The sequence below is a fragment of the Sceloporus occidentalis genome, unplaced genomic scaffold (genome assembly GCF_023333645.1).
Source record: "Sceloporus occidentalis isolate IW3139 unplaced genomic scaffold, rSceOcc1.0.p SCAF_343, whole genome shotgun sequence".
NCBI classification, from domain to species: domain Eukaryota; kingdom Metazoa; phylum Chordata; class Lepidosauria; order Squamata; family Phrynosomatidae; genus Sceloporus; species Sceloporus occidentalis.
Genome location: NW_028317323.1, coordinates 350,845 through 363,156, shown reverse-complemented (window position 1 = coordinate 363,156; position 12,312 = coordinate 350,845).

Genomic DNA, 12,312 nt, shown 5'->3' with positions numbered 1-12,312 from the left:
CAGTTGCAAAGAAAATCAGACCTGCGAGGATGATTACACACCACCGGAGATCTAGAGTGAGAAGAGAACCCTTTGGGAGTAGTCATGAGCATGGATAGTGCATAGGAGTGTGTGTCAGGATACACAAGAGCCAAAGTTCCAGGTCCCAGAGGTCTGGGTAAACGGTAAACACAATTAAGGTGCACAATGCAGGAGCAATGGAGGCACAGAATCACTGAGCACCGGCATGATGTCTATTTATAGGGGCTGTAAGTACAGCAGCTAGAGCCTCTGCCTTGTTCATTATCTCTAGAAGAGCCTTATGGTTGAAATTCTGGTCAGGGGATAATGCACCTAAACACTGCTTATGCGGTACCCCTTTCTTGGGTAAGGAGCTATTTGGGAAGGAAATGGAAGTGCTGCTGGAAAAGACTACATGAGACAAAATGTCTTACCTAAAAGAAGACCTTTGCACCGCTTCCTTCCAAACTCGTTTAAAGCAACTATCAAGATCCTCTGCCTGGTTTCGCCACAGACACTATTTTTTCAAGACAGAGGGAAACTTGCTTCTCAGAACCAGGAGGGATTCTCTATGCAAAAAGCATGACACCACACATTCCCCTGTAGGAGGTAGACTGAAGGACTTCCTCCAAGAATAGGTCCCTGTTACTTCAGACAGGTGGTGTTCAGGGATCTACTCCAGAGAGTACGATTTGGAGCTCACCATTGCTGCCACTCCTGAACCGCTTTATTACCTACCTGAAATTTAAGATGGAATTTGTCAAATCTACTCTGGACCTCCTCTTTCAGGAGGACTTTTTGGTAATGCTAGTGTTACTCCTTCAGTACCGGAAAGGTGCGGACGGACGTCTGCTCGCACCCGCCAGTCTCAGAAATCTATACTTACCAGGGCACGGTCCTCCTCTGGTCCTGCTGACATCATAGGGGGAGCAGCTAGGCAGGGCAGGAGGCTTGCTGCAGTGATGTCATCTGAGGGGCGGAGCTTTGGGAAGGCAGTGGATTTAAAAACCAGGAAGTGCCCTCTCTAGTTACCCTGTTGTGGTCTTCGTGCTTCAGTATTGCTGTGAGTTTGTTTCCTGTGATTTTGACCATTTGCTTGCCTGACTTCCCTTCTGCCTATCAATTTTGTACCTCTGCCTGTGATATCCGGTTATTTATTTGGCTCGTCTGACTACCCGCTCTGGTTTTAATCCCCGGCTTGTATGACTACCTGATTTGTGTACCAACCTGGCTATCCTGACCATCCTGTTTGTGTTAACCTCGGCATTGCTGAGTTCATCAGTGAATCCTATTCTATGCTGACTTCTACACCTTGCATTCTCAACTCATATCTACGCATTCTTCCTGGGCCTCCGGATAAACAAGATCTACCAGATAACTTTTCTCCAGGAGGACAAGAGGTTGATCAGACTCTCCTTATATGTTCTACAGAGTTGCAGATGCAGTCTCAGACTTCGTATCAATCTCCTGGAACTTCTCCCAGTCTACAGAGCTCTACGTTCCTGGCAGGACAGACTTCACTGGAAGGCTGTAAAAGTCCTCTCGGACAATCACACAGTTGTGGCCTACCTCAACAGACAAAGAGGTACAAGAAGTATGCAGCTGGGGAGATAAATCACTGTGGATTTCCTCAGTAGAGTTCCTGTGTTACAAGGGGAATGGAGTCTGTCTATCATCCTTCCTGCTGATCACCAAGGTATGGGGTATGCCGGACATAGACCTCATGGCTTCCTATATCAACAAGAAGATCTCTTTTTCTCCCTTTCAGACAAAGGTCATCCCCAGGCTTGGCTGTATCTAAGAATTCTATAGCCTGGTGATGGCTATACAAGGCCACGAGGCTGTTGGAAAAGAACCTCCCCAGGGACTTAAGTCTCACTCCACTAAGGCTGTCTTGACATCTTGGGCAGAGGCAGCAGTGGTTTTGATGGAACAGATCTGCAGAGCGCGCATACCTTGTGTCATGGAGACCCGTACTTGGATTGAGTAGCTCAGCTCAGATCTTCCTTGCCACTGAAAGCTTAATTGCTTTCAAAGGTTTGACCCTTCATATTCACCAAAGCACTAGCCGAGTGTAAGTAAAACAGAACTCTCTTTATTGAAGACAGCACAGATATTTATACACAGGACATGATATGATATGATATAATCAACTACCAGACAGCCCAGCGCCTCCATGCAATTCTATGGCCAGTAATGCCCACCCGACAAAGAGTCACTATTTCGGGATGATCCAGAGGGAGCGGCGTCAAACCCGGGATACCAATGGAGAGCATCAGCATAAAAAAAACAGGATCCCAAACGAGCTCCCTCTCTTTAACCACCACCGAGTGTTGCCCACCCCAAGCTTAATGTAACATCAAAAGAGCGACACGGTGGGGCAAAGGGCATCCGTAGCAACGCTGTTCCATTTTTCGACGGGCATCGCCGCAGTTCCTAGGTCCCGGTCAGGCGCATTGAGCGTTTGCTGGCTTGTAGAGCCCCCATAGCCAGCTAGTTTCTGGGAGTCTGGTTCTGGCAGACCAGATGGGGTTTCTCGGTCACCCTGTGCCCCCTAATAAGCACAGCATTACTTAGACATAAGAGGGGACTGGGCAGGCAGGAAAGGAGTCTCACCAAGAATCCACCAGTGCCTCCCAAACTCAAACATACCCCCATGAGTTCTCTGCCTTAGAGGGTTAGCATGACACCTTCATCAAGCATTACTGCCTGGATAGACTGAGCTATCTCCTATGTCTGCTACCAGAAAGTGACAAGGGAAAAAAATGCTCAGGTAAGAATTTACTGTTTTCTTAGTCCACATCTTCCCATAAAGGTTACCTGGAATCCCGGCCAGACCCCACCATAAAATCAGTGGGGCAAGAAGAGTATCCAAGCAGGGCATCTTCAAAGTATGCCAGATGTCCGGTCCTGGATGCTATAAATTCCTACATGGAAACAGGCACAGAAAGGACTCAGCACTGAGCATCTTCAGAGTTATGATTTGAGAAATATGGTTACATTTCCGTAACAGAATCCTCGCATCAAGATGTTCTGTATGCTGACAGTGTGACCTCCAAAATGCTAGGGTTAAACAGGCCCTGAAATATGTCAGGGCACTGGTATGTGGCTGCACAACCCTAGATACCCACCCGGGTGAGTGCAGTCGCCCTGCACCAGGCCCTGTCCAACTCCGCTACTGCACCGTAACTCCTGAACACAATCTTTGGGCACTCTGGGTCATTACAGTCGTCTGTATGGACCCAGTCCCTGACATAGCAGCAGATGTTGTCCAGAACAAAACAAAGTGATAGCCTGCAGGCACCCTGGAGCAGGCATGAGGCATAGCACTATAATCATGTGCAGGATACTGCAGGCTGGGAGTAGGGAAGCTAAGCAGAGTACAAGAGAAACATAGCAAGTAAGGGGGACAGAGCAAGGAGCATAACAGACAAGGTATACATAAATACAGGACTAGCCTAGGACAGAGATACTAAACAAACTAAACATGAAATCTAAACACATATCAGAGAGACATACCTGTATCCTGCAGACTGAGTCAAACAAAACGGGTGGAGCACACCTTATAAAGGAAACAGATCTGAAGCAAAGAGCAGAACTAGAATCCAGGAATCAGAGGTTCAGGACAGAACATACAGAAATCCAGAAATGGACCACAGCAAGACAGGGAACTAAAAGACATGCAGCTCTGCAGCCTGGATGGGGCCTGACAGTCACCTAGCTATCTGGTACAAAGGGGGTGTTTAGCACCTGTACACTTGTAAGAGGGACGTGATCACCCCAAAGTTATTAACAAAAAAAGGTACCATAACACCAGAACATGATGTAGTAGAATTTCAGGCAGGAGTTTGTTGCCATGGTTTACGGCCCAGCTCATTAAAAGTGTCTGGGCTATACACTCCCTCTCCATCTTACACCAAATGAGCATATCCCAGAAACAAAGGAATTAGATTCCTAAAAGAATAGAAATCTGGGAGAAACCTGGGGGGAATTTCTATTATTGAACATTTTTGACAGGAGATTTGTAACATCTGGTTATTTAACTTTTGTTTTATGTATGTTTTCTGTGCACTTCCCTCTTTCTACTGCCAATACCTCTCCCTACACAACCAAGCATTCTGCTAGCATTTCCTGCTGCTCTATTGCATTGTCTACCTACCTTTAAATCCTCTGAAATAATTACTCCTTGATCCCTTTCCTCACATGTTGAGGTTAGGACAGTATCAAATATTCTTTTTTTTTTTTTTTTTTTTTTTAATTTAAGTACATACAAATTTTACATATATACATAAATAGGTAAAACATAAATAAGACATACATATTATACATAATCATAATACATTATGTTTATATAACTCCTTGTTTCAGCTCTAGTTAGTTTTGTAGTTTAAGAGCGTGTTATATAAATCAAAACTTTCAAATGTAAATCTTACAAAGGCCTACAGCCTTTAATATGTAGATCATTATGAATTGATGATTTAAATACTTCTAACGCTCAGTTATTGTATTAACTAGTTTAGATTATACTATTACCGAAAGTTAAGAATTAAACAAACATTAGGTAATTAAGAACATTCTTTCATCATTCATACAGGTATCGTTTATATGTTTATAAAAGGATAAAAATAATTGGTTTTAACTAATTACGTAAAATTGCTATGGAAGGTGCACATGTAATCCATGGTAACCATATCCCCAAATATTTCTTTTCATTTCCTGTACTCCTATAATATCCTTCTTCCATTTGACATTGGAATTGGATTTGTGTATAAACTTCTTCCCATAAGATATTTCCTGGTTTCTTCCAATTCCTAGCTATAACCTTTTTGCATCCTAGTACTAATTGGAGTATTAGGATTTTCTGCATTTTTTGTAAATTGGTTAAACCTATATGGAATAGGAAGATTTGGGGGGATGGTATTATGTCGAGATTTAATAGTTGCTTTATAACCTTAAATAAAATGTCGACGATTTTGGCTACCTCTCTACATTCCCACCACATATGGTACATAGTACCATCTTTTTCCTCGCATCTCCAACAGAGTTTAGTAGTATTTTTGTTAAATTTGGAGATCAGCATAGGAGTCCTATACCACCTGTGAACAATTTTGTAGTATAATTCATGCATATCAAGGCAATGTGAGATTTTCTTAATTTCGTTATATGCTCGTAGCCAATCCTCTAATAAATATAATTCTCCTGTGTCATTTTCCCACTTTTCCTTATTGGGTAGAGACACTTCTATTTCTAAATTTTCTTTCAATATCTTGACTTTACGAATCAAACGTGATTTATAATGTTTATTTAAAAAATTTTCAAGTTGTGGAGAGCGAGTTATTCCGACTAATTGAAGGAAGTTTTTTATTCTTAAATAATTGAAAAATTCCTTATTTGGGATTCCCCATTTCTCTTTCATAGAGGTCCAAGTTAGAAAATTATCTATATTATAGAGGTCTGATATGTATTTTATATTACTCTGTATCCAATTACTTATGTTTAAATCTCTAATATGATTACTTAAAACTTCTATAGGAGCTGAGAATTGTACTCCTTTTTTAATTTTCATGTTTTTCTTCCATTTATCTAGAGAAGTTAATAAATCGTTAACCACTATATTCTCACTTTTGATATTCTTGGTTATATCATGATTTATCCAAATCAAATCAAAGAGATTTATAAGATTAATATTGTCCATTTCAATACTGAACCAAGATTTTCCTTCATCGTTAGATCTATCCCATAAAAGGAAGTGGGTAAACATACAGGTTTCATGCAATTCCTTAATATTAGGAAAGGAAAGACCACCCTTTTGTGTTGTTCTAGCTACTCTTGTATATGATATTCTTGGAGGTTTGTTTTGCCAAATAAATTTATTTATTAATTTTTGTATTTGTGTAAGAATAGAATAAGGGGCTCTTAAAGGGATTGCTCTTAATATATACAATATTTTAGGGATATAGTATGCATTAATAGTGTTTAAACGTCCTAACCATGAGATTTCAAGTCCATGCCACTCTAATAATTTTTTTCTCATCTTTTTAATTAATATTTGGTAATTATCTCTAACCATTTCTTTCAAATTATATTTTAGTTGTATACCTAGGTATTCAAGAGACTTTTTACTCCAATCTACATTTATAAATGTTTTTAATTTTTTAATTTGTTCATCTGTTTGATATATTGAAATAATTTGAGTTTTATCAATATTTAATTTATAATTAGAGTGGCTACTATAGTCTTTGATCTTTTCTAACACATATTTAATTGATTTCTCAGGGTAAGGAAGTGTTAAAATGATATCATCGGCAAATAGTGTCAACTTATATTGATTGTTACCTATGTTTATTCCTTTTATTTCGTGTGAATTTCTGATTGCCTGGGCTAGTGGTTCTATAGTTAAAATATAAAGAAGTGGGGATAATGGGCAACCTTGTCTCGTGCCGTTTCTAATTTTAAAACTATTGGAAGTAAACATAGGTCCCATAATCGTTGCAGAAGGGTTGTTATATAAAGCTAAGATATTTCTCCTAAATTGTCCTGGAATACCGAAGATTTCTAATGTTTCCGCCAAGAATGTCCAATCCACCCTATCGAATGCCTTTTCTGCATCTAATGCTATAAAGGCTGTATGTGTATGACTTTTATTAGTAATATCCATAAGATTAATTATTTTACGTGTATTGTCTGTTATAGATCTATCTTTTATAAATCCAGTTTGATCTGGGTGAATAATGGTTGGGAGAAACAATTTTAGTCTCTCAGCTAAAATCTTTGAGTATATCTTAATATCAATATTTATCAGTGAAATTGGTCTGTAGTTAGGGACATAATTTGGATCTTTATTAGGTTTTAATATTGGACATATTGATACTTGAAGCATTTCAAGTGGGATATCAGTGCCTTCTGTAATTTCTATAAATGATTTATGCAATAAAGGAGCTATAATTTCCTTAAACATTAGGTAGAATGTTACCGTGAAGCCATCAGGGCCTGGGGCTTTGTTCTTCTCCAAGTTTTCTATTCCCTTGTTAATCTCTTCCATTTTTATTGGAGCGTTTAATGTTTCTATAGCTTCTTCATCTAACTTTGGTAGATTAAGGGATCTAAGGTATTCCCTAATATTATTTTGTGATTTAGGAAGATCATTCAAATTGTAAAGGGATTTATAGTATTTTTCGAAGCATTGAGCTATTTGGGAAGGATTTAAATATATCTCATTATCTACTATAATTTTTTTAATAGCTCGTTTACTATGTGCATACTTTAATTTATTAGTTAAGTACTTCCCCACCCGATTGTTTCCATAGTACCAATTTTGTTTATTTTTTAAGAGAGCCTTATTAATTTTATCTTGTAATTTATTATTTATTTCTGATCTTAATAGGTTAACTTCTGTTGTAATTAGAGTGTTTGGATTTTCTTTATTTAATTTCTCCTTAATGGCTAAATTAATATATAAATCGGTAAGGCTTTGACCACTTTTTTTTTTTAAATAGGCATTTGTATTTATTAAACAGCCTCTCATGTAACATTTAAAAGTGTTCCATAATGTTAAATTAGTAACTTCTCCGTTATCATTTAGGTCTAAAAATGTGGTAGCTTGTTTATATAGATCTTCCCTTAATTCGTCCTTACTTAATATGTAATCATTCAATCTCCATTTATATTTTGTGTTATAATACTGGTTATTCTTAATTTCTATGAATATTGGTGCATGGTCCGACCAAATTATCTGTCCTATTTTAGAATTTAATATTAAGCGTAGATTATCAAGTTCAGTTAATATAAAGTCTATCCTAGAATAGGATATATGGGGCTGTGAAAAAAAGGTAAAGTCTTTTTCTTTTGGATGGAAAGTTCTCCATATATCATAAAGCGAATTATTTTCTATAAATTTCTTTATGTGTCTTGCTTCTGTTTTTATACTCATGTCTATTGATATAGTTGGAGATAAAGCTTTATCTTTTTCAGGCTCTATTATACAATTGAAGTCTCCTCCTATGTATAATTGACCTTTTTTTATTTGTTGAACTCTCTCGTATAATTTTTTTACAAACTTAGTAGGGTTCTTATTTGGAGCATAAATGTTTACAAAGGTATATGGTATATCATTTAATTTGCAGATCAAAATTTGGGATCTGCCTTGTATGTCTTTTTCGTGTAATATAAGTTCAAATTTAAGTTTATTTGAAATTATGATTGCAACACCTCTCTTTTTCCTAGATCCCTCCAAGTTTGCATAGAATATATCGGGATAGAGTCTATATTTCCAGATTTTTTGTGGGTCTACTATCCAGTGTGTTTCTTGTAATAAAGCTATATCTATTTTATTTTGAATTAATGTATCAAACAAATGCTTCCTCTTTTGTGGACTATTTAGGCCTTGCACGTTCCATGATATCAATTTTATAGAAATACCCATTTTTAAAATTCTATAATACTTTTTAACGATACCATCATTCTTTTAAAAATCACATACATTCCACATACATTTATTCTTCTTTCGATTTTAGGACTCTCTGTCCAAAAATCCGTCCTGCTCATATTACAGGATTCTATACCAAAGGAAATTTAGAAATAAGGCTTTCAGTCCTACATAAAGCTTCCAATTTAAACATTTCAAATACACTTAGACATTATAATCACAGTCTCTATTGGCAAAGATTAGGGGGAGAGAAAGGAAGAGGGGGGGCAGAGGACCGAGCAAATAGAGACAAAGAAATAGACAAGATATCAAGGATAATTGTTTCACTTCTTATCACCCAATTATAGATTTTCTTATTGAGGTCTGCTTGAGAGAGAGAGAAAAAAAAAACAAAAAAAAAAAAAAAAAAAAACAAAACAACGTGTTGTGTACTGTATTCTAATCGTATCGTTTACTTTAAGTGATGTAATCTGTTTTAGATTAAATATATGTGTAATAAAAAGAAAAAGGGATTTGTGTGTTGTGATGTGTATTAAACCCCTCATGTTTAGCATTTAATTTAAGTGTCAAGAAAAAAAAAAAAAAAAAAAAGTGTAAATAAATAAATATTATATATATTAAATAAACCAGTATTGTGTGGTGTATTCTATTCAACAAAGTGTGTTTGAGTCCTTAGTGTTTAATAAATAGTGAGTAAAATTAAATATGTAAAAAAAAACAAAAAATAAAAACAACGTGTTGTGTACTGTATTCTAATCGTATCGTTTACTTTAAGTGATGTGATCTGTTTTTGATTAAATATATGTGTAATAAAAAAGAAAAAGGGATTTGTGTGTTGTGGTGTGTATTAAACCCCTCATGTTTAGCATTTGATTTAAGTGTCAAGAAAAAAATTAAAAAAAAGACCTTTTATATAAATCCCCAATTTGTTAATTTTTTTCTACCAGATTCAACATCTTTTAATATAACTGTAGTGCCTTCATATACTACTTTAAGGCTGGTAGGGAAACCCCATCTGTAACTCATGTTTTTTTGCCTTAGTATTGAAGTAAGTTCATGAAACTTTCTTCTCTCCATTCTTGTTATCGGTGAGATATCTGCGAAGTATTTTAGATTTTTGAACTTTTCTGGTAACGTTGTTTGTTCTCTGATACCCGCATTGAATCTTTCTTTTATATAGAGGCTCGTGAATCCTATTAGAACATCTCGTGGTAATTCATTATTAATTTGACTTGGTTTTTTTAATCTATAAAAGAATTCCAGCGATATAAATTTTGTTGTTTGATTACCGAGAGTCCCATTTATAAGTTCCGATAGATAGTTTTCTAATGTATTTCCCTGAAATATCTCTGGTATTCCTCTGATACGTAGATTTCTTCTGCGATGATTATCTTCAAATTCTTTCATTTTATTTTCCAGGGATTTAACCTTTAAAATTAGAGACATATTATCAGCTCGAAGTATGTTTTGTTCTTCCTTGATCTTTAATGTCTCCAATTCTTGTAGTTTTAACGACTGTAAGATTTTCGTGACATCTTCTTTAATTTTGTGTGTGCTTGTTTCAATGTCATTCTTAATTTTTGTATAAAGATCTTTTATCTGGATAGATAAGGGTTCTTCATCGGTATATTGTTCGTGTACTTTAAACAATTGGAGAGATTCTCTCCTATCCTCCAATGTTGATCTTCTACTGGTTTGTGAATGTTCTTGCTGAGAGGTTTTAGGAGAGTAGTAATCATTAATAGGTTTATTTTTGTCCTGTCTCTTTTCTTGTATTAGGCTCTTGTCTCTTTCTTTATCTTTTTTTGGAGCCATTTTCAGCTTAGATACTTTACTTGAATTTTTAAGTAAATTCGTTAGTACTTATCTCTGACAATTTAGTATATATTTAATCTTTGTTCAATATTTGTAGTTAACTTCTTTTCTCCTTTTCTCCTTTATCTGAAACTAAATCATCCAGCTTAAATCAGTATCCATTTTCAGATAGATAAAATAAAGAAAGACATTTGTTTTATAGATACAGATTTCACTACTCATATAGCTGATTGTCTCCATTCTCATACAGTCTCTCCATTCTCCTAATACCTTCCTCATTTTCATGTGTGTTAATAAAGCCTCTGCCAGCCTCCCTCCCCGTTCAAACTCTTCCAACACTTCCGCTTAGTATTTCTTTTTATATCCTTTTTGGTACTAAATATATTTGATATGTTAAAATGTTGTGTTAATTATTGATATTGTTAACTGTATGGAAGTCCAAGTATAAAGAGGCTATTTACGTGATTAGTACACACATCCCCCCTCAATTCAATTTCTGGATCCAAAATTTTGTATAAACTATACACGACCGGCATACATATTTGTATATCCTTCACTTCAATCAGTCTACTCACTTTTAGCAGAAAGTTCTTGTTGTAAGCGATGTAGAGCAGAATTTAATTGATTAGAAGATCTCTTCATCCTCGAAGGAGTTATATTCATGATGGTTGCTGCTATTTATGGCAGTGTTGTTGTAAAATGCCGTGAAGTGCCGAAAAATTCCATCGTTTAGGCGCGAAAAAGAGGGGGGAGTGACTAATTACGCAACGTTTCCATTATCGTTGCTGTAACTCTTTATACTTATAAGATCGTTGGTGTAGTGGTGTAGTGGAGCAGCCGTTTCGGCGGTCATCAGGATCGTCTTCGGATCTGACTCGCCTTCTCCAATTGGAAGGCGAGCCCTTCTCACCGTCTCGCCTCCATTGTGCATCCTAGTGGTTCGCCTCCTAAGCCTCCCCAACCACTTCGGATGCCGCACCCGGTCTCCGTTTCCACCTCCACTCCAACCGCCAAGCCCATCTCCTCCTCCTCCTCCGGAACGCACGTCGCTCGTCACACGTCGTCACGTCATCACGTTTTGCCTTGTAAGTATCAAATATTCTATACTCTGCCCTTGAGTTTTTATGCCCTAGAAGCATTACTTTGCATTTATCTACATTAAAAATGCCAGTTGCCACAGATCTGACCATGTTTCCGGTTTACCTAAATCATTTGCCATTTGGCTTATCCTCCAGGAACACAAACCCTGTTTGTGTCGTCAGCCAAAAAGACATACCTTACTATCAATACCTTCTGCAATATCACAAATAAAAATATTAAAGAGGATGGGTCCCAGTATAGAACCCTAAGGTAGCCCACTGGTAACAAGACCTTGCTCCGAATAAACACCATTGACTACAACTCTCTGTTTTCTGTCACCTAGCCACAGCCTAATCTATTCAACAATATTGGGATCTACACTCAGAGATTGCAGTTCATTGATAAGCTTTTTATGTGGACAGTGTCCAAAGCCTTACTGAAATCCAGATATGTAATGTCTACTGCACCACCTTGATCAATTAATTTAGTCACCCAAACAAAAAAAATCAATAAGATTAGTTTGGCATGATCTTCCTGAGGTAAACCCATCTTGTTTTTCGATCTTGAAACCCATGTGACCCATGTTCAACAGTCCTATCCTTTAACATAGTTTCCATTCATTTCCACACTACAGATGAAAGACTTACTGGCCTGTAGTTGCCAGACTCCCCCCTACTGCCTTCTTTTTGAATGGCACAACATTCGCTAATTTCCCGCTAATAGAGGGTAGATAGTGAGAAGGGGGTAGGAAGAGGGTAGATAGTGATAAGGGGGGGGTAGGGAGAGGGTAGCTAGTGAGAAGGGGGAGGGTAGATAGTGAGAAGGGGGTATGGCGAGGGTAGATAGTGAGAAGGGGGGGTAGGGAGAGGGTAGATAGTGAGAAGGAGGGTAGGGAGAGGGTAGATAGTGAGAAGGGGGTCGGGTAGATAGTGAGAAGGGGTAGGGTAGATAGTGAGAAGGGGGTAGGGTAGATAGTGAGAAGGGGGTAGGGT